Source organism: Anomaloglossus baeobatrachus, chromosome 10 (genome assembly GCF_048569485.1).
Source record: "Anomaloglossus baeobatrachus isolate aAnoBae1 chromosome 10, aAnoBae1.hap1, whole genome shotgun sequence".
In the NCBI taxonomy this organism is placed as follows: Eukaryota; Metazoa; Chordata; class Amphibia; order Anura; family Aromobatidae; genus Anomaloglossus; species Anomaloglossus baeobatrachus.
Genome location: NC_134362.1, coordinates 12,503,900 through 12,531,483, shown reverse-complemented (window position 1 = coordinate 12,531,483; position 27,584 = coordinate 12,503,900). Strand labels below are relative to the sequence as shown.

Here is a 27,584-nt window from a genome sequence, read left to right as displayed (position 1 = left end):
TGCCAGTATAGCACCGGCTTTAGGTTATATAGGAAAATCCTGGTGATTGGTGCGCTTTAAGGTCCATTTAGACTGCAAAACCATAAAGAAACCTTCCTAGGAAATCTGACGATTACACGACGGACAAGCAAGATGCCAATTTGTTGGTGAAATGATATTCTGTGTTGCCCCCCCCCCCCAAAAAAAAAAAATAAAATAAAAAATCATCCAACATATACAGGACGTGCGCCACTAACAACAATGGTGCCTATGTGCACTGATCCATTGGCGCACATTATCGAGATTTTATCACTTTTTTATGCGTTTTGAAGAGCAGATTTGTCAAAGCTGCACGTAAATCCTGATGGCAGCAAAGTCGATGAGAATCCTGACGTCTCGTGCACATGTTGAGTGTTTTCTCCTTGCAGATTTGGCGCAGAAAATAATAATCTGTGTAGCATGACAATTCTTTCTGCGTTTTTTTGCGCTATGTTTTTTTCCTGCCAAAAGATACTCATGGTGTGCACACACCCAGATCATTCAGTGCACATCTGGGTAAACCGGCTGTAAACCATTGCCGGTCAGCGATCATTTAGTGCCGCAGGTCGCGCCGTGCAAACAGACCTGTGCTAGTACAAATATCCAGCATAGAAGACGTCTGGACCTGGCACCGTGCCGGCGTACCATCTTCTACTCCAACATGTATGTAACATCAGTATTCACATGGCTCTGCCCAATTAGTAAATAGCCAAATAAAACCAACATCCTGATACCCGAGGCACAACCTGCAGGTATTTGCACACACAATATTTGCAGAATACCGCAATTGTTACAATACAATCCACTCCAGTCCTGTGCGAGACATGCGAGCTTACAGACCACATTATGTACGGCACAGACCCTCGCTCACCATAGCCGGCAGACGAATATCCATATAGCCACCACACGCAGGTCCAGGCTTTAGGACCCCACTCTGAGCGTCTGTACTGAGGGCTCGTTTGTTGCCAGACAACATTTTGGCCGAGGGCTCGTTTGTTGCCCGACAACCTTTTGGCAGAGGGCTCGTTTGTTGCCCGACAACGTTTTGGCCCGAGGGCTCGTTTGTTGCCCGAGGGCACCTTTGTTGCCTGACAACCTTTTGGCAGAGGGCTCCTTTGTTGCCACACGTTTTGGCCCGAGCGCTCGTTTGTTGCCCGACAACGTTTTGGCCCGAGGGCTCGTTTGTTGCAACAACGTTTTGGCAGAGGGCTCCTTTGTTGCCTGACGTTTTGGCCAGAGGGATTATTTGTTGCCCAACAACGTTTTGGCCCGAGGGCTCCTTTGTTGCCCAACAACGTTTTGGCCCGAGGGATCGTTTGTTGCAACAACGTTTTGGCAGAGGGCTCCTTTGTTGCCTGACGTTTTGGCCAGAGGGATTATTTGTTGCCCAACAACGTTTTGGCCCGAGGGCTCCTTTGTTGCCCAACAACGTTTTGGCCCGAGGGATCGTTTGTTGACCGATAATGGCCATGTTCACACCAGTTACCATAGGAAATGGTATCCGCCACCATAAATCTGATACTCCAAGCATCTTATAGCCCATCAAAGGAAAAGATTGGAAATTTAGTGTTCATCAGGGGCAGCCTAAATTTTGTTGCACCCACACCCCATTTTTAAAGGCCGAGCCCTTTCCACAACCCACTGCTGCTCAATGATGTTCTATTGATGGAGCATTCTGTGACCACACAAGGGAGACCTCTCAGGGGCACTGCCATCTGGTAGGTTTGGGTGGTGCCCAGGGGATTGGATTTGCCACTTCTTCCAGAAGGTCCCTGTCTTTTTTTTCAGGCTAGTATGTAATATATCAATGGACACAAACATCTGCAACCTTTCATGGTCTCCAAGGTGGGACTGATAACTCTTAGGTAATGTCTGAGGGTCTAATGAAGCTCATAGTAAAAACGACCTTATCACATTCTTGGTATTTCTCCAGAAATATTTCCCCCCCTCCCCCTCTTTCCTCTGCATTTTCAGAGATGTCAATTGGGCCTGGTGTCTCGCTCCATCATTTGTTTTTTAGGCGCACAAAGCAATGAAAGATTGAAGGACAGAACACAGAGGGCTGTTGACAAAGCTCTTCAATGTAGGAATGTTCCCTAAATGGCAGGCTGCCAGGGTGAGAGTAATAGACCCTTACATGTCTGCGGAGACAGTCATTTCCAAATATAACCTGGAGCCCGGCGGGGCCCGACGAGTGCACATGGCATGCTGCGTCAGAACAAGAGGACACCATCAACGAGAAGAGCGAGGCATGTGCCCAATCCTCATCATCACCTCCATGCAGCCGCAACCCAGATCTCAAAAATGCTGGTGACATCACCGAGCCAGGAGATCTTCATACCCCGGCCTCCGCGGCCAAGGATGAGAGACGACTTGTGCCAGGTGCTGGACTCTGCGTGCTATAAAGTCCAAATACCTCCACAACAGAGAAGAGAATACATCGCAACCGCCTCATCGTAGAGAAAATAATTCCACAAAGTTACATTATGACACGAATTCTGCATTATTTTTGTTACATTGTATCATTGTTATTCAGAAGCTTTAGAACTTCTCTAAGATTCTCTGTTCCTTTTCTGAAAAAATAAGAAATAGGCAAAAATACGTCTCTGTCAAAGAAGTGTCGTAGAACTGAGGTCGCTCCAGACTTTGTGATCTCCTTACGGTCAAATGTAACGTTACGTCTCCAAACTCTTTCAGGTCAAGTTCACACGTCCTGTAATCAGCTGTTAGAACGGATCCTGCAGAGATCACACGTCCAGTAATCATCCATTATAGCGGATCCTGCAGAGATCACACGTCCAGTAATCATCCATTATAGCGAATCCTGCAGAGGTCATATGTCCAGTAATCATCTGTTAGAACAGATCCTGCAGAGATCATATGTCCAGTAATCATCTGTTAGAACAGATCCTACAGAGATCACACGTCCAATAATCATCCACTAGCAAAGATCCTGCAGAGAGCACACGTCCAGTAATCATCCGTTATAGCAGATCCTGCAGAGATCATATGCCCAGTAATCATCTGTTAGAACAGATCCTGCAGAGATCATAAGTCTAGTAGTAATCCAGTTGAACGGATCCAGCAGAGATCACACGTCCAATGATCATCTGCTAGCACAGATCCTGCAAAGATCATTTCTCCAGTAATCATCATCCATTAGAACGGATCCAGCAGACATTCATTGGCACAAAAGTTCTGCAAACTCAACTTTTTTTGTCCGTTGTTAAATAACGGATTTCTGCTTGATCCATTTTTTGTAACATGGGAGTCTATGGAGAACAGATCCGTTAATGGATTACTATTAATCTGTCATTTTAAATGGATCCTTTACAAAAGCAAGAAAAGCATAAGATAAATAGCAGAACTTTTTTGTCAATGGATCTCTGCAGGATCCGCTCTAATGGATGACTACTGGACATGTGATCTCTGCAGGATCCGCTCTAATGGAGGACTACTGGACATGTGATCTCTGCAGGATCCGCTCTAATGGAGGACTACTGGACATGTGATCTCTGCAGGATCCGCTCTAATGGAGGACTACTGGACATGTGATCTCTGCAGGATCCGCTCTAATGGAGGACTACTGGACATGTGATCTCTGCAGGATTCGCTCTAATGGAGGACTACTGGACATGTGATCTCAGCCTTACTGTTGGGATCTCCATTGATCGTCTGTTACCAGTATTTTAATGGTCCTGGAGCAGCGCCACAGCGAGAGGAGATTAACAATGACACAATGCTGTAATATCGATAGATGGAGCGGATCTGTCGGGTCGTCCACGTAAGGAGACACTTTGTAGCTATTGCTCCGTCACCAAAAGTAGAGAAGGGTCCTGATCGGGAGACGCCTGTATGAATGGAAAATGCTAGAATATAAAGTTTCAGAAGTTCTACTAGAGTCTGTATCATCTAGAGGATGAAAATACTTCTGCCCCAAAAATGATAAAAGTATTCTAGGGGTGAAAAAAATAAAAAATAAAAAAAAATATATAAATAAATATTATTTATGAGATAGAGAGATAGAGAGATATATGTGAGCAAGGATGGTTGACCTTAGGGAGATCAACATCCACCACTGCGGAGACACCATCACGTGTTTCTCAACACAGTGATTCTAGAGCAATGCCCCCTGGAAAATATTCAAAGCAAGAAGGCCTGCGGAGACACCATCACATGTTTCTCAACGCTGGCAGGAAACTAGCCAGGTCTTTCACCGGGAAGGAACAACCACGGGAAGGGCAGTCTCCAGTCAAGGAGACCACCTATGCCAAACATGGTATCCATCCACAGACAGCCGGATGGATACCATGTTTGGCATAGGTGGTCTCCTTGACTGGAGACTGCCCTTCCCGTGGTTGTTCCTTCCCGGTGAAAGACCTGGCTAGTTTCCTGCCAGCGTTGAGAAACATGTGATGGTGTCTCCGCAGGCCTTCTTGCATATATATATATATATAAATGAGAGAGATAGAGAGAGAGAGAGAGAGAGAGAGAGAGAGAGAGAGAGAGATAGAGAGAGAGAGATAGAGAGAGAGATAGAGAGAGAGAGAGAGAGAGAGAGAGAGAGAGAGAGAGAGAGAGAGAGAGAGAGAGAGAGAGAGAGATAGAGAGAGAGATAGAGATAGAGAGAGAGATAGAGAGAGAGATAGAGAGAGATAGAGAGAGAGATAGAGAGAGAGATAGAGAGAGAGAGAGAGAGAGAGATAGAGATAGAGAGAGAGATAGAGAGAGAGATAGAGAGAGAGATAGAGAGAGAGATAGAGAGAGAGATAGAGAGAGAGATAGAGAGAGAGAGAGAGAGAGAGATAGAGAGAGAGATAGAGAGAGAGAGAGAGATAGAGATAGAGAGAGAGATAGAGAGAGAGATAGAGAGAGAGAGAGAGAGAGATAGAGAGAGAGATAGAGAGAGAGATAGAGAGAGAGAGAGAGAGAGATAGAGAGAGATAGAGAGAGATAGAGAGAGAGAGATAGAGATAGAGATAGAGATAGAGATAGAGATAGAGATAGAGATAGAGATAGAGATAGAGATAGAGATAGAGATAGAGATAGAGATAGAGATAGAGATAGAGATAGATATCTCTATATATATATATATATATCTCTTGCCTTGGAGTGACCCTCGACTCTGCTCTATCCTTCAAGCCACACATCCAAGCCCTCTTCACCTCATGCCGATTACAACTCAAAAACATCTCCCGGATCCGTGCTTTCCTTAACCAAGAATCAGCAAAAACATTAGTGCATGCCCTCATCATCTCCCCGCCTCGACTACTGCAACCTCCTGCTCTCTGGCCTCCCTTCCAACACTCTTGCACCCCTCCAATCTATCCTAAACTCTGCGGCCCGCTTAATCCACCTCTCCCCTCGCTACTCCCCAGCCTCGCCACTCTGCCAATCCCTTCACTGGCTTCCCATCACCCAACGACTCCAGTTCAAAACATTAACCATGACATACAAAGCCATGCACAACCTGTCTCCTCCCTACATCTGTGACCTAGTCTCCCGGTACCTACCTGCACGCAACCTCAGATCCTCACAAGATCTCCTTCTCTGCTCCTCCCTTATCTCCTCTTCCCACAATCGCGTACAAGATTTCTCCCGTGCATCCCCCATACTCTGGAACGCTCTACCTCAGCACATCAGACTCTCCCCTACCGTGGAAAGCTTCAAGAGGAACCTCAAGACCCACCTCTTCCAACAAGCCTACAACCTACAACAGCCCTCAGCCCAGTAGACCACTGCGCAACCAGCTCTGTCCTCACCTATTGTACCATCACCCATTCCCTGTAGACTGTGAGCCCTCGCGGGCAGGGTCCTCTCTCCTCCTGTACCAGTCTGTTATGTACTGTTAATGATTGTTGTACGTATACCCTTTCACTTGTAAAGCGCCATGGAATAAATGGCGCTATAATAATAAATAATAATAATAATATATCTATATATCTATCTATCTATCTATATATATATATATCTCTCTCTCTCTCTCTCTCTCTATATATATATCTATATATATATGAGCATCTAGAAGACAACACAAGCCCTTGAGGAGGGGGGGGTGCATGTATTAAAGATAAATGCAAGTGCCCGAAGGAGAAAAAGAGGGGGTCTCGCTGGGGGTCACCAGTGTGTACAGAAAGCCATCTATTTCCAGGAACTCTTCCTGACTTTCCCCTCTCGGTATGGGGTCTCCTCAGTCTGTTCCCCCATCACCATAACATTCCTCCCTCCCATCCCCCCCCATTTAGTCACACTACTCCTTAACTTCCCAGGGCGTGAAATCCCTTTTATTTCCCTGCAGCCACCACCTGTGCCGGCCATTCTGGCTCCTTGTCGTCTCAAAACCTAATTTCGACTTTTGCAAAGACCGGCAGGTCCCCGATTCCATTGGTCTTTCCGCTATTTCTAAACGTCACGGTCGCATTGTTGGCGTACCCCGGGGGTTCCCACGTCCGGGACAACGAAAAAAACAAAGTGACTATTTTGTATGAAATTCAATTAATGTTACAAAACACTTTTCAGTCCTCTCCGGCCGGAATATACAGACATGAAGCGAATGCAGAGAAGGTGGCGCGGAGTTCTGCAAAGAAAAGGCCAAAAATAAGGGGAAAAACAAGAAGTATCTGCAATCCGGGCTCAGAGATCCATTATGTGTAATTAGAGCCCCTCCGAAATCTCCAGTGTATACAGAAGACAATGCCCACCGGCCCCAGCCATAGAATGAACGGTGCTTAGTGTTTACACAAAGGGTCTAATTGACTCCTAATGAACCCCCCAGAACAATGCTTTGGTCATCCGGAAGTGACGCCACAGATGCCAGGACCACGGTCAATAGTCTGCAGATCAAGAGGACGAAAAAAGAGGGAAAGAGGAAGTCTAAAATGACAATATCTAAAAACGGAAACAAAAGCGCCAGATCCGCACAGAAGAAAACAGGAACAAGCAAACAAGGCGATCACTCCATAGATTGCGAAATATGGTTATATTATTTACAGCATATCACAAAAGTCAGTACACCCATCATATCTGTAAACATATAATTGCATATTATATGCTGGCTGGCTTCTGCACAATGTCTCCTTAACAGTTCTAGAGATGAGAAGTTGTGTCCAAACTTTTGGTCTGTAATAAATTATATATATATATATTTTACAGACCATCTCTGACAAGGACAGGCAACAAGCAGAAGAGACTTGTTTGGGTAAAGAACACAAGGAATGGACATTAGACCAGTGGAAATCTGTGCTTTGCTCTGATGAGTCCAAATTTGAGATCTTTGGATCCAACCACCATGTCTTTGTAGAAAAGGTGAATGGATGGACTCTACATGCCTGGTTCCCACCGTGAAGCATGGTGGAGGAGGTGTGATGGTGTGGGGGTGTTTTGCTGGTGACACTGTTGGGAATTTATTCAAAATTGAAGGCATACAGAACCAGCATGGCTACCACAGCATCTTGCAGCGGCGTGCTATTCCATCCGGTTTGCGTTTAGTTGGACCATCAGTTATTTTTCAACACGACAATGACCCCAAACACACCTCCAGGCTGTGTAAGGGCTATGTGACTAAGAAGGAGAGTGATGGGGTGCTACGCCAGATGACCTGGCCTCCACAGTCACCAGACCTGAACCCAATCGAGATGGTTTGGGGTGAGCTGGACCGCAGAGTGAAGGCAAAAGGGCCAACAAGTGCTAAGCATCTCTGGGAACTCCTTCAAGACTGTTGGAAGACCATTTCCGGTGACTACCTCTTGAAGCTCATCAAGAGAATGCCAAGAGTGTCTAAAGCAGTAATCAGAGCAAAAGGCGGCGACTGAAGAACCTAGAATATAAGACATATTTTCAGTTGTTTCACACTTTAAGTATTTCATTCCACATGTGATAATTCATAGTTTTGATGCCTTCAATGTGAATCTACAATTTTAGAGTCATGAAAATAAAGAAAACTCTTTGAATGAGAAGGTGTGTCCAAACTTTTAGTCTGTACTGTATAATAAAATATATATATATATATATATATATATATATATATATATATATATATATATATATATATATATAAAAACTCTTTTACTGGGACAGTGCTGCAGATTTGACCCTGTGATACAATGTACAGTGTCAGTGTGCAGCTTGTATACAGTTAGGTCCAGAAATCTTTGGCCAGTGACACAATTTTGGCGAGTTGGGCTCTGCATGCCACCACATTGGATTTGAAATGAAATCTCTACAACAGAATTCAAGTGCAGATTGTAACGTTTAATTTGAAGGTTTGAACAAAAATATCTGATAGAAATTGTAGGAATTGTCACATTTCTTTACAAACACTCCACATTTTAGGAGGTCAAAAGTAATTGGACAAATAAACCAAACCCAAACAAAATATTTTTATTTTCAATATTTTGTTGCGAATCCTTTGGAGGCAATCACTGCCTTAAGTCTGGAACCCATGGACATCACCAAACGCTGGGTTTCCTCCTTCTTAATGCTTTGCCAGGCCTTTACAGCCGCAGCCTTCAGGTCTTGCTTGTTTGTGGGTCTTTCCGTCTTAAGTCTGGATTTGAGCAAGTGAAATGCATGCTCAATTGGGTTAAGATCTGGTGATTGACTTGGCCATTGCAGAATGTTCCACTTTTTTGCACTCATGAACTCCTGGGTAGCTTTGGCTGTATGCTTGGGGTCATTGTCCATCTGTACTATGAAGCGCCGTCCGATCAACTTTGCGTCATTTGGCTGAATCTGGGCTGAAAGTATATCCCGGTACACTTCAGAATTCATCCGGCTACTCTTGTCTGCTGTTATGTCATCAATAAACACAAGTGACCCAGTGCCATTGAAAGCCATGCATGCCCATGCCATCACGTTGCCTCCACCATGTTTTACAGAGGATGTGGTGTGCCTTGGATCATGTGCCGTTCCCTTTCTTCTCCACACTTTTTTCTTCCCATCATTCTGGTACAGGTTGATCTTGGTCTCATCTGTCCATAGAATACTTTTCCAGAACTGAGCTGGCTTCATGAGGTGTTTTTCAGCAAATTTAACTCTGGCCTGTCTATTTTTGGAATTGATGAATGGTTTGCATCTAGATGTGAACCCTTTGTATTTACTTTCATGGAGTCTTCTCTTTACTGGTGACTTAGAGACAGATACACCTACTTCACTGAGAGTGTTCTGGACTTTAGTTGATGTTGTGAACGGGTTCTTCTTCAACAAAGAAAGTATGCGGCGATCATCCACCACTGTTGTCATCCGTGGACGCCCAGGCCTTTTTGAGTTTCCAAGCTCACCAGTCAATTCCTTTTTTCTCAGAATGTACCCGACTGTTGATTTTGCTACTCCAAGCATGTCTGCTATCTCTCTGATGGATTTTTTCTTTTTTTTCAGCCTCAGGATGTTCTGCTTCACCTCAATTGAGAGTTCCTTAGACCGCATGTTGTCTGATCACAGCAACAGCTTCCAAATGCAAAACCACACACCTGTAATCAACCCCAGACCTTTTAACTACTTCATTGATTACAGGTTAACGAGGGAGACGCCTTCAGAGTTAATTGCAGCCCTTAGAGTCCCTTGTCCAATTACTTTTGGTCCCTTGAAAAAGAGGAGGCTATGCATTACAGAGCTATGATTCCTAAACCCTTTCTCCAATTTGGATGTGAAAACTCTCATATTGCAGCTGGGAGTGTGCACTTTCAGCCCATATTATATATAGAATTGTATTTCTGAACATGTTTTTGTAAACAGCTAAAATAACAAAACTTGTGTCACTGTCCAAATATTTCTGGACCTAACTGTACATTGTGCAGTGTCTGTACATTGTATACAAGCTGCGCACTGACACTGTACTTTGTATACAAGCTGCGCAATGTGTCAGTGCGCAGCTTGTATAACAGTGCAAATAACTCATCACAGTGTCTAATGTCTAGTCCGCTGCAACAAAAGTGAGTACACCCTTAAATGAAAATGGCCACACTGTGCCCTTGGTATGACTATTTTGTATGACACTGTGGAGAGAAAGTAGCTTAGTAAGCAGCTGTCACTTACTGGGCTGCTTAGTGTAGGTTTGATTAAAAATAAAAAATAAATAACTCACAGTTTAAATCAGCAGTGATTATCATTACAGGACTACTTGGCGTGCTGCAGGTAGTCCAGCATATTCATCAGCTCTGTATAACTGCTAGATCTGCAGCAGAAAAAAAAACATTGATTTTATGAAAATGACAGCAAACAGCTCAGTGACACATCGCTGGAATCAGGGTCTCTGTCTCTACATTATGCTGCTCTCAGATGGGGGAGCAAAAACCTGGTGACAGATTCCCTTTCAAAACTTCCAAGGTTTTATATAGCCTGAATTACAGTTTGTTTTCTTGCATCCCCCAAGAAAAACATTGATTTTTGTACGTGGCTTTTATCCGGTTTTCCATTTTTTTTGACCGATGTCCCTATTTTTAGCATCGGGTTTTCTTGTATGTAAAAAAAGAAAAAAAAAACCCCAAAAACAAAAGCCTGACAGCAGCACCCGGCTGCGATGCGGACGGCATCAGTTTTTTCAAAGCCCAATTGACGTGAATGGAAGGTTCTGATCTGCAGATTGGATCAGAGATCACACGATTCTCTATTTCTCTTTTTTTTGGAGCAAAATCAGTCCAAACATAAAAATCCACCCAACACACGGGCCTGTGAAGATGCCCCTAGAGTATAATTAAGTACCGTATGTTTCCCGTTCCCCTCCACCAACCCCACCCAAAAAAACAAGAAACCAAAACTAACACAAATGTGTAACTATCACCTACAGAAAATAAAAGTCCTTTGTTGCGGTGCAGAGCATTGTGTTCTGCGCCTCCCAATCTCTGCTGCTGCGCCTCGCAATCTCTGCTGCTGCGCCTCGCAATCTCTGCTGCTGCGCCTCGCAATCTCTGCTGCTGCGCCTCGCAATCTCTGCTGCTGCGCCTCGCAATCTCTGCTGCTGCGCCTCGCAATCTCTGCTGCTGCGCCTCGCAATCTCTGCTGCTGCGCCTCGCAATCTCTGCTGCTGCGCCTCGCAATCTCTGCTGCTGCGCCTCGCAATCTCTGCTGCTGCGCTCTTCTAGATCGGAGGTGAATTGTGCACAGATATTGCGGTTTCCATCATAATTTCTAATGGCAAGTGAGACTTCTGGCTGCTTCCACACATTCCATAGACCACAGCGGAGTCACCCGTCTTACGTGCGGCCTCCGTCACTCCTCTCTGGAGGGAAGCTAGAGACAATAAATCTCCAGAAACCGGAAGTGAGATAAATAGTAAATACTATGGACATCAAAAATTGCAAATCATGTTATAATAAGACCTTAGGACGGGTCATCAATGTCTGATTGGTCAGGGTCCGACACTCCGCACCCCCACTGCGCTCCGCAGCAGTAAGAAATGCTCAGGTCCGGAGCTGCCCCGTCTTCGGATAGCGGCCGTGGCCGGGTTCTGCACTTCTATTGATTAGAATGGGAGGTGAATGTGCAGTACCCGTCCACAGCTGCTATCAGAAGATGGGCCAGCTCCGGAACTGAGCATTTCTGGCCGCCTGCTGCCACCACTGGCACCGAGAACAGGCGATCGGCGGAAGGGTCAGCTGCTGGACCCCGGCAGATCAGATATTGATGACCTAGCCTAAGGACGGGCCATCAATGTTAAACATAGTGAACTACCCCTTTAATGTTTTATTGTAGCCCATCACCGTGATACATTCCAACAATATGACCCCCAGACTAGAAAAAGAGGGGTGGGTGGGGGGGGAAATTGTGTACCCCTGGTTACATCAGTGGGGGGTTTTTGTTTGCTTTTTTATGCTAATTCTATGTTTATGCCATACTCAAGCCTGCAAGTATCAGGTATCGCACTTTTGCTAAATTACGTATACTATCAGTATCCTGAGGAAAGCAACATAATAGGGCAGCACAGTGACTCAGTGGTTAGCACTGTACTATATATAGGGCAGCACGGTGGCTCAGTGGTTAGCACTGCACTATATATAGGGCAGCACAGTGACTCAGTGGTTAGCACTGTACTATATATAGGGCAGTACGATGGCTGAGTTGTTAGTACTGTACTACATATAGGGTGGCACGGTGGATGAGTGGTTAGCACTGTACTATATATAGGGCAGCACTGCACTATATATAGGGCAGCACGGTGGCTCAGTGGTTAGCACTGCACTATATTTATAGGGCAGCACGGTGGCTCAGTGGTTAGCACTGCACTATATATAGGGCAGCACGGTGGCTCAGTGGTTAGCACTGCACTATATACAGGGCAGCACGGTGGCTCAGTGGTTAGCACTGCACTATATATAGGGCAGCACGGTGGCTCAGTGGTTAGCACTATACAGTGGCTCAGTGGTTAGCACTGCACTATATACAGGGCAGCACGGTGGCTCAGTGGTTAGCACTATACAGTGGCTCAGTGGTTAGCACTGCACTATATACAGGGCAGCACGGTGGCTCAGTGGTTAGCACTGCAGTCTTGCAGCGCTGGGGTCCTGGGTTCAAATCCCATCAAGGACAACATCTGCAAAGAGTTTCCATGTTCTCCCCGTGTTCTTGTGGGATCCTCCAGGGTCTCCAGTTTCTCCGTAAGACTGATGGGGCTCACAATCTCACTTCCCTAATAGGCACAGCGATGATCATGTCTAAAGCTCTGAGGATTTAATGGTGCCATATAAGTGAATAAAATAAGTAAAGCTTACAAAAAAAAAACAAAAAAAAACCGAACATTTGGCTCATCCATCAGGACTGACAATACAACACTTTTGGACTCTTCAACAAAAAACATTCATCTGGAGGACGACACAAGAAGTTTGGCTCCAGAATTCGGTTACAAATTGCTCCCCAAAAAAATCCCATCCGCTTGGAGCATGATGGCCCCTTTGGCCCTCGTGCCCCATTGTCTGGCGCCTCCTTGTTTCCTCATGGGTGGTCTGGGCCCACGTAGCGCTGTGACCGCCGCTCCCCCGCTGTCCACACCGGACCCATAGATCTGCTATCGGTGTGATCCCAGAAATCTGTTCTGTAGATCCGCACCTGAACCAAGATGTGGAATCCCAGGTCGACTGCACCAAGAAACTTACTACAGACACAACTTTTTGGGGTGCACTGTAGCCTTCGCTCCTGGATGTCCCCGGCCCCATCGCTCCTCGTCCTCTATAAGACATCACAGAATTGTGCTGTATAAAGTCCGTTCTCTGGAAATTTCCGCGCAGTGAAGCCGCCATATCTGCTCTTCTTTTTCTGCTATTTTTCCTGCTTCCCTCTGACTCATATTAATAGATTCAAAAACTGCGGCCAATTATGGTTTCCATGGGAACTGGTACACGAGCGGCAATAATGAGGACACTGCCTGCTGTATTCTGTCACTTCTCCAGCATTACCGGGGACAGCGATGAACACAGCGGCCTCGTATATAGCGAGGACAGACGCGCCGGACGTGCCGCCAATGCCAGCCAATCAGCTGAGCGATTTATGGAGGGTAGAAAGTAAAAGCAAGCGATGGCCCCGCATGGCGACCCCAGTGCATAGCGCCCACCAGGGTAATGCAGCTATGGCAGAAAGGAATCCGCTCCAAACTGGCCACCGTCCAATCAGAGAGAATTAAAATGCCTCCAAAAAAGAAGCATTTTCCGGAGTGGTTTCCACTCAACGTCTTGGAAAACTTTGCGAGTCTAGGAAAGAACTAGACATGTCGGCTTTCTCCCAGTAACAGCGCCTCCCCTGTCCGCAGGTTGTATATGGTACTGCAGGAGCTGAAATAAAATATGAGGCACAAACCATGGAAAGTGAATATGTAAAAGTAAACTTCAGGCCTTCATAAATTAAAGACATGAATTGTGAGCGCCACACGTCAGCGGGCGGATGAGACCCACCTATGGGCCGGCAGGTCGCTTCTCTGCGATTTTTCATGGCGCCCTCTGCTCTACCGCTTCTATATTCTCCTATCTGCACTTCTGCAGTCGGTTCTGATGAAGGCACCGTAGGCCGAAACAGTAAATGATCATCCAATATTGCAGTTTAAATAAAATTCTGTACCATTTTCCAACAACATTGGAGCGCCATTTGGGGAAATTTCCTGGGGCAAATCCATATCATCGCGGTCCATACTGAGACCATAGAGCTCTGCCCAAAACGGAGCCATATCTCCTGCCAGGTCCATCATCCGCAGGCACATTCGTGACGCCCATAGTGCCAGCAAAAGGGATTATCATCACTACTGAGCCAGCAGTGATAATCACCGCCCGGAGGATCCACCACCGCCCCCGGAGGATCCACCACCGCCCCCGGAGGATCCACCACCGCCCCCGGAGGATCCACCACCGCCCCCGGAGGATCCACCACCGCCCCCGGAGGATCCACCACCGCCCCCGGAGGATCCACCACCGCCCGCTATACCCCGATATCTACAGCATCTACATCTTGCTCTGATTTTTGCAAACTTCTAACCACTTCCCCAATCTACCGAACGAGACTCCCAGCGCAGGGAGTGCCCACCGAGCACTTGCTTTTAATTATATCAGCAGAATACGCCGGAGGCATCAGCTTTAATTAAATTAACATTTCAAGGAGCCTTGAAAAACGTTATAACATTAGTTACATTGATTAAAAGAAGTCCTTACATGACTCCTTACATCTCCACAAATATCCGGATAGCACGGTGGCATCTTTCCAGCAGATGTGAAACTACAAGTTCTAGAATAGCTCAGCCGTGCGCCAACACTCGGGGCAAAACTGAACCCCATGTTATGCCCGACACGGGGACGGAGGGTGGAGCACAGAACCCATCCTCGTGTCATGTCCCGTCCAACCCTGGAGAAGGAAAAGCAGATTTCACAGGACTGGAAAAACGTGGCGCTCTCCTGCATTAGAGCTCAGGCCACAAATTGGGTTTTATACTAAAGCCCAGCACCAAAGCTAGACACAACCTATGGATAAGGGGTGGCAGCTAATCCTGGACCATCAGGTGAAATTTGACATTTGGGAGAGGAATAGATTTGTTAATGACCAACACAACGACCATGACCTTCATGCTCATAGACTCAAACATGGAGGCCAAAGAGGCTCGGCAAGACCCCAATGAACGGCGATAACCCAGGATCAATGTTTGTAGGGAAGAATTCTTCCACAAAAATGATGGATCCAGGGCAAATCTCACAGGAAGGATCTGTTCACAGTTGTGGCATTACTTTTTTGTGTCTTATGCAGCCTAGACCGTTATCTTAGACCGCACCCTGGTCCTCACAAGGCCCTCACCCTGGTCCTCACAGGGCCCTCACCCTGGACCTCACAAGGCCTTCACCCTGGACCTCACAAGGCCTTCACCCTGGACCTCACCCTGGACCTCACCCTGGACCTCACCCTGGACCTCACCCTGGACCCCGGCCGGGAAGGGGGGGGGTGTCTATAAAGATGCCCTAAAAACCAAGAGAGTGGCAAAAGCACAGTGGAAAGGGGAAAGAGTGCGATGTGACTGCCTAATGCTGCCAAACAGATCAGCACCATACCGATCCCTCCAGAGAGAAAACCTTCCACATGCCCGTATGGCCACATTGTCATTTCTATATTGCCGCAATAAAACCTCAAGATTTTCAATTGTAAACAGTTTTAGGAAGCGCGTCTTTTTTCTTAATGGTTTTGGAGCCATCTTTTTTCCAGTCCCTTTGAGACCTTCTGATTGGACATTTGCAATTTTAGGGCAAATTACACCTGAGAAGCCACATTCACCTTCTTACCCACCAGGATTATTTATTTATTAATTTTTAAACCTCTTCATGAACAGTTTTCTTAGATATTTGTTTTAAGCCAGTTTTGGAGTAGATCTGAGCCCTGGAATGACTGTGCTCTTTGCACCCCGGACCCCCAGCCTCATTGTCTTCTTATTGGGAAGATGGTCCTCTGCGCTGCTCAGAGCCCCGGTATGGACCGCACGCTTTCTACCCCCAAACCTCCAACACCTGAACAACAAAAAAATCTTTACAGGAATTTGAAGGTTTGGAAACATCCAAATTGTTCCATATTTATAGATCTACAAGAAGGTGGCCGGATTCTACGCATCGGGTATTCTAGAATTTACGTATTGTGTAGTTAATGTATGATTTTTGTTATATATATATATAGATGTTGTTGTGTGTAGTTGCCAGTGTTTGTGTAGGGGCTGTAAATGTTCTGGGTGTTGTCTGGGTGGGGGGTGAGAGCGGTGTTTGTGTGTTGCGTTGTGTGTGTTGCGTTGTTTGTGGAGCGCTGTGTGTCTGCAGTGTTGTCTGTGTGTGGTGCTGTGTGTGTTGCGCGGTTTGTGTGGGTGTGGGGTGCGTGTGTGTGTTTTGGGGGGGAGGTATGTTTTGTGCAGTGTGTGTGTTGCGCGGTATGTGCGTATATTTATGTATGCCGCGGTGTTTGTGTGTTGGGTGTTGTGTGTGTGTGCAGCGTTGTCTGTGTGGGTGTCTGTGTAGGGCGGTGTTTGTGGTTCCCAGTGTGTGTGTGTGGTGTGTTGTGCGGTGTGCGTGTGGCGGTGTGTGTGTGTTTTGGGGGGAGGTGTGCACCCCCCATCGTGTTCCATTTCCCATGCTGCACCCCCCATCGTGCTCCTTCCCCCATGCTGCGCATCCCCCATCGTGCTCCATCCCCCATGCTGCGCACCCCCATCGTGCTCCATCCCCCATGCTGCGCACCTCCCATCGTGTTCCATCCCCCATGCTGCGCACCCCCCATCGTGCTCCATCCCCCATGCTGCGCACCTCCCATCGTGTTCCATCCCCCATGCTGCGCACCCCCATCGTGCTCCATCCCCCATGCTGCGCACCCCCTATCGTGCTCCATCCCCCATGCTGCGCACCCCCCATCGTGTTTCATCCCCCATGCTGCGCACCCCTCATCGTGCTCCATCCCCCATGCTGCGCACCTCCCATCGTGTTCCATCCCCCATGCTGCGCACCCCCCATCGTGCTCCATCCGACATGCTGCGCACCCCCCATCGTGCTCCATCCCCCATGCTGCGCACCCCCCATCGTGCTCCATCCCCCATGCTGCGCACCCCCCATCGTGCTCCATCCTCCATGCTGCTCCATCCCCCATGCTGCGCACCCCTCATCGTGCTCCATCTTCCATGCTGCGAACCCCTCATCGTGCTTCATCCCCCATGTTGCGCACCCCCCATCGTGCTCCATCCCCCATGCTGCGCACCCCCCATCGTGCTCCATCCCCCATGCTGCGCACCCCCCATCGTGCTCCATCCCCCATGCTGCGCACCCCCCATTGTGCTTCATCCCCCATGCTGCGCACCCCCCACCGTGCTCCATCCCCCATGCTGCGCACCCCCTATTGTACTCCAACCCCTATGCTGCGCACCCCCCATCGTGCTCCATCCCCCATGCTGCGCACCCCCCCATCGTGCTACATCTCCCATGCTGCGCACCCCCCCCATCGTGCTACATCTCCCATGCTGCGCACCCCCCATCGTGCTCCATCCTCCATGCTGCACACCCCCCATCGTGCTCCATCCTGCACCCCCCCCCATCGTGCTCCATCCTCCATGCTGCACACCCCCCATTGTGCTCCATCCCCCATGCTGGGGCCGCCGGGAGCGGGTCCGAGCATGGCAACGTGTGAAGGGGGCGGGGCTGAGCGGGCGAGGCATCAGCGTATGCCGGCTCCCTGCACATGTGTACCGGGAGCCGGTGTACGCTGGTAACCATGATACACATCGGGTAACAAAGGGAAGCGCTTCCTATAGTTACGCGATGTGTATCATGGTTACCAGCGTACATCGGCTCCGTCACGATCCCAGCATCACAAGGTTATGTCCACCGGGGGCGGGGCCAAGTGTGCCAACGTGTGTCAGGGGCGAGCGGGCGAGGCGTCAGCGTATGCCGGCTCCCTGCACATGTGTACTGGGAGCCGGTGTACGCTGGAGTGGGCGATGCGTGCGGAGGGCCGGGGCGAGCGGCTAATCCATGCGGGCGGCGGGGCCAGGCCGAGGCGAGCAGCCAATCTGTGGGTGGGGTGGGGCCAGGCCGAGCCCAGCGGCCAATCCGACAGTTGTCACTGTAATGACACCGTCATGGTGACACAATGTCACGGTGACACAATTTTGGAGCAAGACAGACAGACAGACAGACAGACAGACAGACAGACAGACAGACAGAATAAAGCAATTATATATATAGATGGAAAAACTTGCAGGCATGGGTTCCCATCAAGCCGAGAGTGTTACATGCGAGAACTCGGCTAATTACCTTCTTGTTTTACTAAAGAAGCCGCCATAATTACTATAGAAACAAAAAAGCCAAGCCATTAATTACCGGCAGTGGATCTTCAAGACTGACGGCTCCAACAGAGAGAACAGAACAAGACGAAGAATATGTGGAAACCATCAAACACCAGGTCTGCGCCATGTTCTCTTCTCATTGTAGCTCATAGTATTGGCCCAAGTGGGTTATTATGAGGGAAGAGCCTTATAAGCAATTGTCTAATACAATGGTAACACCGGCAGGTCCTTATACATGGAGGGGTGCCATTCCCATAACCAATCAGGTCATCAATTCTCATCAATACTGTGTCTACTCCGTCCATCAGTCCATGTCTCTTTCTACAACTATATTGGTACACATCTATTGTATAAAGTGTCAGGAACCAAACTTGTGCTACACGAGCCCCTCTGTGCCCGCAGATCCCCCAAATACCCAAACTTTCCATCCAGAAGGAAAGTGATTGCGAAAGCTGCAAAAAAGTTTTCCTTTTTAGACTTCCCCAGTTTATGTACATTTGGGCACTGCCAAAACTTCTGAAAACTTGCACCCAAAAGATCTGTCAAGTCCAAAGGGAGACTAGGATTTTGGCCAAACATTCAGGTAAGTATGCCAAGACCCAAATCCTGGCCCCCACAAATGCGGCCATGGGAATCTACAAAGGCAAATACATCTGTCCTGAGCTATTTGGGAACAACATGGATATCTTAAAACCCTTTTGGGCAAAAATAGACCAACTATATTGACACCCCAGATGGCAGCGCCTCTGCCAACACCACAACTATATTGACGCCCCCTGACAAAAGGCATCCACACCGAAACGCGCGTCGGGTCTCTGGTGCCATTCCAGTGGCTGGGGAACATGCAGACAGGTTGGTTCTTTACTCTATATTTATACATACACCTATGATCCTATTGGTATAATACTAACATATTAATATGAACCACCAATTATTTATATCTGTCCCCCTCCCGCTGGTGTGAGGTGCTCTTTCCTAGTGTGCTCATATTTTTTGTTTCATATAATGATATTTTTTATATTATTTGGCTATTTGATGATTTTTTTTATGGTGTTTTGCAAAAACTTACACAACACTTTATATAGAAGGTCGTAGTCCCATAAAGTTTAAAAAGAAAAATATAAAATTTGCCAGACGTGAATGGGTCAGTAATCAAGCGCCAAATGATTTGCATCCAGTAGATCGGTGCTCGGTAACGATCACGATCCTTGATCCATAGCGCCCAGTTGGGATCAAGTCTTTCACATATTAACACCAATAGTTTATATAGTAAATCGAGGCTTTGCTACAGATTTTGCATTCGGGTCCCATCTCTAAGCTCACGCTTCTGCTTCGATTTATGACCTTATTGCGGAGATTAATCATATTTGGTGCCAAAAAAAAAAAAAAATCCCCAAACCGTCAATCCAGACGCTGCTTAATTTACACCTTTTGTCAGAAATCTCATTCTCAGCAAGAGGTTATGATCTTCCTTTAATCAAAAGGTAAAAAAAAAAAAAAAGAAGAAGAGGTGGTGGTGGTCGACATAAACCATTAGCCAAGCCAATATATAATTAATGCTTTTTCCCCAGCATCTTATGCAACAGGTCTAACAGTGAAGAGCATTCTCTACCTTGCGTCAATCAAAGGAGCTAAAAATTAAAGACACCCCCTCATTTTGGCCCAAGACAAGTGCCCCCCGCTGTCACTCAAATAGCAGAGCCCTTAACCCTTTGTGCTTCAGTGTGATGTAGACGCCTTCTACCCTCAGGCACTAAATGGATTAAGGACGGATTCCACCCCTCCAATAACAGAAGCTGCATCCTCCATTCCCAGCCCTGAGGGCATCCAGATTTGAGGAATAACCAATTAGTCCACATGACAATGTGTCCGCTTTACATATGAATGGAATATATTGGTTTGGGGTATTCCCAAATCGTGGCTTTGCCAAGGTTCCCTCGAGATTGGAATGAAAGCTCCCGAATTTAGCGGCCAAATCTGGTCAATTAAAGAGGTTTCGCAGCAGATCAAGACTAAGCGGCTTCCAGATCTGTGCATTATAAAATAGTGTAATTAGCCATCTGAGGGGGATCGGGGGGTGTGACGTGCTCCCCTATACAGCCAGAAAATTACCAATCCCCCTGCACACTTGTAATCTGTCCTCATTCAGAAAAGAGCTGAATTAATTGGAAAGTACGGGGTCCGCAGAACCAAGGTGACGCCAAACCCCACCGGATCGCCGCATTACACACATGGACGGCTGCAATCCTACAGATCACTGATGGAATATAGTCACTTATAAAGGAGCGGGCGAGAGGTGAACTCATCATCTCCAGTCCTGTGCTTCTAAAGATACAGCGACTGTCATTATCAATATGCTCAATGGTGGAGAAGCGTGGCCCCTGTGTGGACCTGGAGGCATACATTTACATAGGTACAATGGGGCCCTGCGGAGTTTATAGATGCCCCAGAACTACGCAGAGGACGTATGCATACATAAAGCCATAATACGGCCACATGAGCACAGCCCAAACTGGGTGCAACTGTAGCAAGACCTCAGCTGTGAATAGTATCAGGTCTGTAGCAGCTCCATATTGTACCGCACAGTACGTGCGCAGGGGCTCCATATTGTACCGCACAAGACGTGCGCAGGGGCTCCATATTGTACCGCACAAGACGTGCGCAGGGGCTCCATATTGTACCGCACAAGACGTGCGCAGGGGCTCCATATTGTACCGCACAAGACGTACGCAGGGGCTCCATATTGTACCGCACAAGACGTGCGCAGGGTCTCCATATTCTATAGTATGTGTGCAGGGGCTCCATATTGTACCGCACAAGACATACGCAGGGGCTCCATATTGTACCGCACAAGACGTACGCAGGGGCTCCATATTGTACCGCACAAGACGTACGCAGGGGCTCCATATTGTACCGCACAAGACGTGCGCAGGGGCTCCATATTGTACCGCACAAGACGTACGCAGGGGCTCCATATTGTACCGCACAAGACGTGCGCAGGGTCTCCATATTCTATAGTATGTGTGCAGGGGCTCCATATTGTACCGCACAAGACATACGCAGGGGCTCCATATTGTACCGCACAAGACGTACGCAGGGGCTCCATATTGTACCGCACAAGACGTACGCAGGGGCTCCATATTGTACCGCACAAGACGTGCGCAGGGTCTCCACATTATATAGTATGTGTGCAGTGGCTCCATACTACACCGCACAGTACGAACGCAGGGCTCCATACAAATCAAATAAGCTTTATTGGCAGGACCAAATACAAATTAGTTTTGCCAAAGCAAGTGTACATTAGGGACTGGGACTGTGGGGATGGTGGGTGGGGATTGTAAAAAGGATGGATGGGGCACATCCAGGGTGGGAGCTATGGAAGACCATGGCTTATGATGGGGCACATCCAGGGTGGGAGCTATGGAAGACCATGGCTTATGATGGGGCACATCCAGGGTGGGAGCTATGGAAGACCATGGCTTATGATGGGGCACATCCAGGGTGGGAGCTATGGAAGACCATGGCTTATGATGGGGCACATCCAGGGTGGGAGCTATGGAGGACCATGGCTTATGATGGGGCACATCCAGGGTGGGAGCTATGGAAGACCATGGCTTATGATGGGGCACATCCAGGGTGGGAGCTATGGAAGACCATGGCTTATGATGGGGCACATCCAGGGTGGAAGCTATGGAAGACCATGGCTTATGATGGGGCACATCCAGGGTGGGGACACATCCAGGGTGGGAGCTATGGAAGACCATGGCTTATGATGGGGCACATCCAGGGTGGGAGCTATGGAAGTCCATGGCTTATGATGGGGCACATCCAGGGTGGGAGCTATGGAGGTCCATGGCTTATGATGGGGCACATCCAGGGTGGGGACACATCCAGGGTGGGAGCTATGGAAGACCATGGCTTATGATGGGGCACATCCAGGGTGGGAGCTATGGAAGTCCATGGCTTATGATGGGGCACATCCAGGGTGGGAGCTATGGAAGTCCATGGCTTATGATGGGGCACATCGAGGGTGGGAGCTATGGAAGTCCATGGCTTATGATGGGGCACATCCAGGGTGGAAGCTATGGAAGTGCATGGCGTATGATGGGGCATATCCAGGGTGGGGGCTATGGAGGTCCATGGCTTATGATGGGGCATATCCAGGGTGGGAGCTATGGAAGTCCATGGCTTATGATGGGGCATATCCAGGGTGGGAGCTATGGAAGTCCATGGCTTATGATGGGGCATATCCAGGGTGGGGGCTATGGAGGTCCATGGCTTATGATGGGGCATATCCAGGGTGGGGACACATCCAGGGTGGGAGCTATGGAAGACCATGGCTTATGATGGGGCATATCCAGGGTGGGGACTGTAGTAAGGGTGGATGGAGCACATCCAGGGTGGGGTACTATACCGCACAGTACGTGCGCAGGGCTCCATATTATAGACTTATTTGCTGCTACCTAAGATCTTCCTCTCACGGGTCCAGGAGTCACTGGTCAGCTGTCGGCACACCAGGGCGGCACAGCACCGGCGGGTACTGACCACTTTCCTGTCTACGCTCTGGATGGCTCGTAGCGCTGACATCTTCCCGATATCATGTGTTCTTTGTGTCCAGAGATGCAGGAATTGTTCATTCTCAGAACGTTCCCCATTACATGGACTTTCAATGGCCGGTTTTGTTTCTAACTCAGGATGGAGCTCCGGAATTTTCAAGGTTGCCGAAGGGCAATGTGCGCTCTGTGGAGCGATTCAACTCCGAAGCCGAGCAATGCCCCACCGGCGAGATCCCGACCATCCCTGGGCAGATCACACCCGAGAGTGAGCGAGGAACCACGAGCGGCCGACACCAGCAACACACACTCACTGGCCACACATTTTTTAGTGAAAAACATAGAAAAAAAATTGATTAAACATAAAGAGGAAATAAAAGCAGAATCCATCAAAATCCAACTATAAGTCACAGAGGATCAAGAGATCAGGAAAGATTCTCGAGGTCCCCATTGACTTCCATTATCATATTCGAGCCGTGCCCATCTGAGCATTAATTGCTTGTTACCAGTACTGAGCACCCGCGCATGGTAGTGTCCGCTCATCACTAGTTACATGTACTGAGCACCCGAGCATGGTAGTGTCCGCTCATCACTAGTTACATGTACTGAGCACCCGAGCATGGTAGTGCCCGCTCATCACTAGTTACCAGTACTGAGCACCCGCGCATGGTAGTGTCCGCTCATCACTAGTTACATGTACTGAGCACCCGAGCATGGTAGTGCCCGCTCATCACTAGTTACCAGTACTGAGCACCCGAGCATGGTAGTGCCCGCTCATCACTAGTTACCAGTACTGAGCACCCGAGCATGGTAGTGCCCGCTCATCACTAGTTACCAGTACTGAGCACCTGAGCATGGTAGTGCCCGCTCATCACTAGTTACCAGTACTGAGCACCCGAGCATGGTAGTGTCCGCTCATCACTAGTTACCAGTACTGAGCACCCGAGCATGGTAGTGCCCGCTCATCACTAGTTACCAGTACTGAGCACCCGAGCATGGTAGTGTCCGCTCATCACTAGTTACCAGTACTGAGCACCCGAGCATGGTAGTGCTCGCTCATCACTAGTTACCAGTACTGAGCACCTGAGCATGGTAGTGCCCGCTCATCACTAGTTACCAGTACTGAGCACCCGAGCATGGTAGTGTCCGCTCATCACTAGTTACCAGTACTGAGCACCCGAGCATGGTAGTGCCCGCTCATCACTAGTTACATGTACTGAGCACCCGAGCATGGTAGTGCCCGCTCATCACTAGTTACCAGTACTGAGCACACGCGCATGGTAGTGTCCACTCATCACTAGTTACCAGTACTGAGCACCCGAGCATGGTAGTGCCCGCTCATCACTAGTTACCAGTACTGAGCACCCGAGCATGGTAGTGTCCACTCATCACTAGTTACCAGTACTGAGCACCCGAGCATGGTAGTGCCCGCTCATCACTAGTTACCAGTACTGAGCACCCGAGCATGGTAGTGTCCACTCATCACTAGTTACCAGTACTGAGCACCCGAGCATGGTAGTGCCCGCTCATCACTAGTTACCAGTACTGAGTACCTGAGCATGGTAGTGCCCGCTCATCACTAGTTACCAGTACTGAGCACCCGAGCATGGTAGTGCCCGCTCATCACTAGTTACCAGTACTGAGCACCTGAGCATGGTAGTGCCCGCTCATCACTAGTTACCAGTACTGAGCACCCGAGCATGGTAGTGCCCGCTCATCACTAGTTACCAGTACTGAGCACCCGAGCATGGTAGTGCCCGCTCATCACTAGTTACCAGTACTGAGCACCCGAGCATGGTAGTGCCCGCTCATCACTAGTTACCAGTACTGAGCACCCGAGCATGGTAGTGCCCGCTCATCACTAGTTACCAGTACTGAGCACCCGAGCATGGTAGTGCCCGCTCATCACTAGTTACCAGTACTGAGCACCTGAGCATGGTAGTGCCCGCTCATTACTAGTTCCCGGTTATTATGTCCAATCCTGATTCTCCACGTCTGAAAATCTATTAGGAGTATGTCCAGGTCTGGTCCTCATAACAGCAGCACAAGATTTCACACTGGTAGGGACAGAGGAATAAGCAACTGGTAGATTTCCAGATCCCTTGGGGTCACATAGCCCTACTTTGCTGTAAGTTGCTTCCCTGTCGCAGTATACAGTAAGTAATCAAGCAGATCACAAAAAGTGGGTTTTGTGTGATTTTTTTGGTACTTTGCGGGTTGCAGTGCAGCTCCATTCGCTTATATTAGGTTGCGATGTCGCAGCAGTGATCTATGGTTGTGTGACCTCTGTCCGTCACAGGAACATTCGCTGTGTAGCCAAAACCTAAATCCAAAAAAGCGTCATCCGTCCATCAGGAGACACCATCTAGCCGGCACTATAGACATGTGACTGATGGAACCTGGCAAGATGCACCTCTCCGACCCGGCGGATCGCACCGGTCTCCGGGTTCTTTGGTCTAAGCTTAACAGTATAGAGTGTTCCCCTGTTTTGGGGTTTCTCCCGCACTTCAGATACACATGGAAATATATTCTTCTATAATTGTGTGTGACATATAATGGGATTGGGCTACATGAAGGACGGCCGTGATCAGAGCTCATCCGGGGTCAGTGTAACAACGAGCTGACACTTATTACTTATCCGTTCCCCATCTTAGACCAAGCATGCAAAACAATATATTATTAAAAAATGCCAATAATTATTGGCTTCTGATTGGGGCAATGAAGTAGATCAGATTGTCACCTTGGTGGGAAATCTGCCAGAGGGGCGTGGGATGAATCAATCTAATCTGACAGAGAAAAATTGGGTCTCAATAATCGATACATTGTAATAACTAAGAAGATGAGGTCTGTTTCCGCACCACCAACGGAGGAAACGTTTAGCCCCTGTATCTGCAGTCACAGCACAACAGATCTCTAATCTGACAAGATCCTGTGTATGGTCAGGATAAGAACCTGCCCCGATCCAAGGAGCGATATACCACAGATCCCAACATGCACGATGCCCATAGATCACTATGCGCGATACCCATAGATCCCAACATGCGCGATGCCCATAGATCCCTATGAGCGACACCCATAGATAAAAATATATATATATATATATTTTTATGTCTTTATTTTTATATAGCGCTAACATATTCCGCAGCGCGTTACATACATCAGGAACACTGTCCCCATTGGGGCTCACAATCTAAATTCCCTATCTGTAGGTCTTTGGAGTGTAGGAGGAAACCCACGCAAACACGGGAAGAACATACAAACTCCATGCAGATGTTGTCCTTGGTGGGATTCGAACCCAGGACTCCAGCGCTGCAAGACTGCAATGCTAACCACTGAGCCACCACAAGACTGCAGTGCTAACCACTGAGCCACCGTGCCGACCATGGATCACTATGAGCGATACCCATAGATCCCAACATGCACGAAAAGGTAATCTGCTGCAATTCAAAACATTCTCAAGGTAGTAAACAATGCACAAAAGCGACGATTGCAGAGAAAATTTGATTCCTGATCAACAGGACATAAAGTCAGAATTATTTATTCTCCCTGCGTCAGAGTCCCACGGTGCAAAGGCACAACATTATGGCCGTATATAAAGAGCAGGACAACACCAGTGTAGGTCCATAGGGTACATAATGGCCATATATAAAGAGCTGGCGACAGCAGTGTAGGTCTATAGGGTACATAATGGCCATATATAAAGAGCAGGACGACACCAGTGTAGGTCTATAGGGTACATAATGGCCATATATAAAGAGCAGGACGACACCAGTGTAGGTCTATAGGGTACATAATGGCCATATATAAAGAGCAGGATGACACCAGGGTAGGTCTATAGGGTACATAATGGCCATATATAAAGAGCAGGATGACACCAGGGTAGGTCTATAGGGTACATAATGGCCATATATAAAGAGCTGGCGACACTAGGGTAGGTGTATAGGGTACATAAGGGCCATATATAAAGAGCTGGCGACACCAGGGTAGGTCTATAGGGTACATAATGGCCATATATAAAGAGCAGGATGACACCAGGGTAGGTCTATAGGGTACATAATGGCCATATATAAAGAGCTGGCGACACTAGGGTAGGTGTATAGGGTACATAATGGCCATATATAAAGAGCAGGATGACACCAGGGTAGGTCTATAGGGTACATAATGGCCATATATAAAGAGCAGGATGACACCAGGGTAGGTCTATAGGGTACATAATGGCCATATATAAAGAGCTGGCGACACTAGGGTAGGTGTATAGGGTACATAATGGCCATATATAAAGAGCTGGCGACACCAGGGTAGGTCTATAGGGTACATAAGGGCCATATATAAAGAGCTGGCGACACCAGGGTAGGTCTATAGGGTACATAATGGCCATATATAAAGAGCTGGCGACACTAGGGTAGGTGTATAGGGTACATAATGGCCATATATAAAGAGCAGGATGACACCAGTGTAGGTCTATAGGGTACATAATGGCCATATATAAAGAGCTGGCGACACCAGGGTAGGTCTATAGGGTACATAATGGCCATATATAAAGAGCTGGCGACACTAGGGTAGGTCTATAGGGTACATAATGGCCATATATAAAGAGCTGGCGACACCAGTGTAGGTCTATAGGGTACGATCAGTGTATAGAGCTTCACATGACCATGTAGTGGAGTCCTGTAAATATGGAGCTTCCAGCACAGCATGTAGGCGGCCGACATCTACAGTCATGTATTGAATCTATAGGCACATGG

The 27,584-nt window shown here is 47.9% G+C and overlaps 1 protein-coding gene across 1 annotated transcript in view; it reads right to left on the bottom strand.

Annotated features, from left to right (window-relative positions):
- LRP4 (LDL receptor related protein 4) overlaps positions 1-27,584 on the bottom strand; it is an 86,085-nt gene that overhangs the window by 57,309 nt on the left and 1,192 nt on the right. The gene's annotated exons all lie outside the window — the stretch shown is intronic.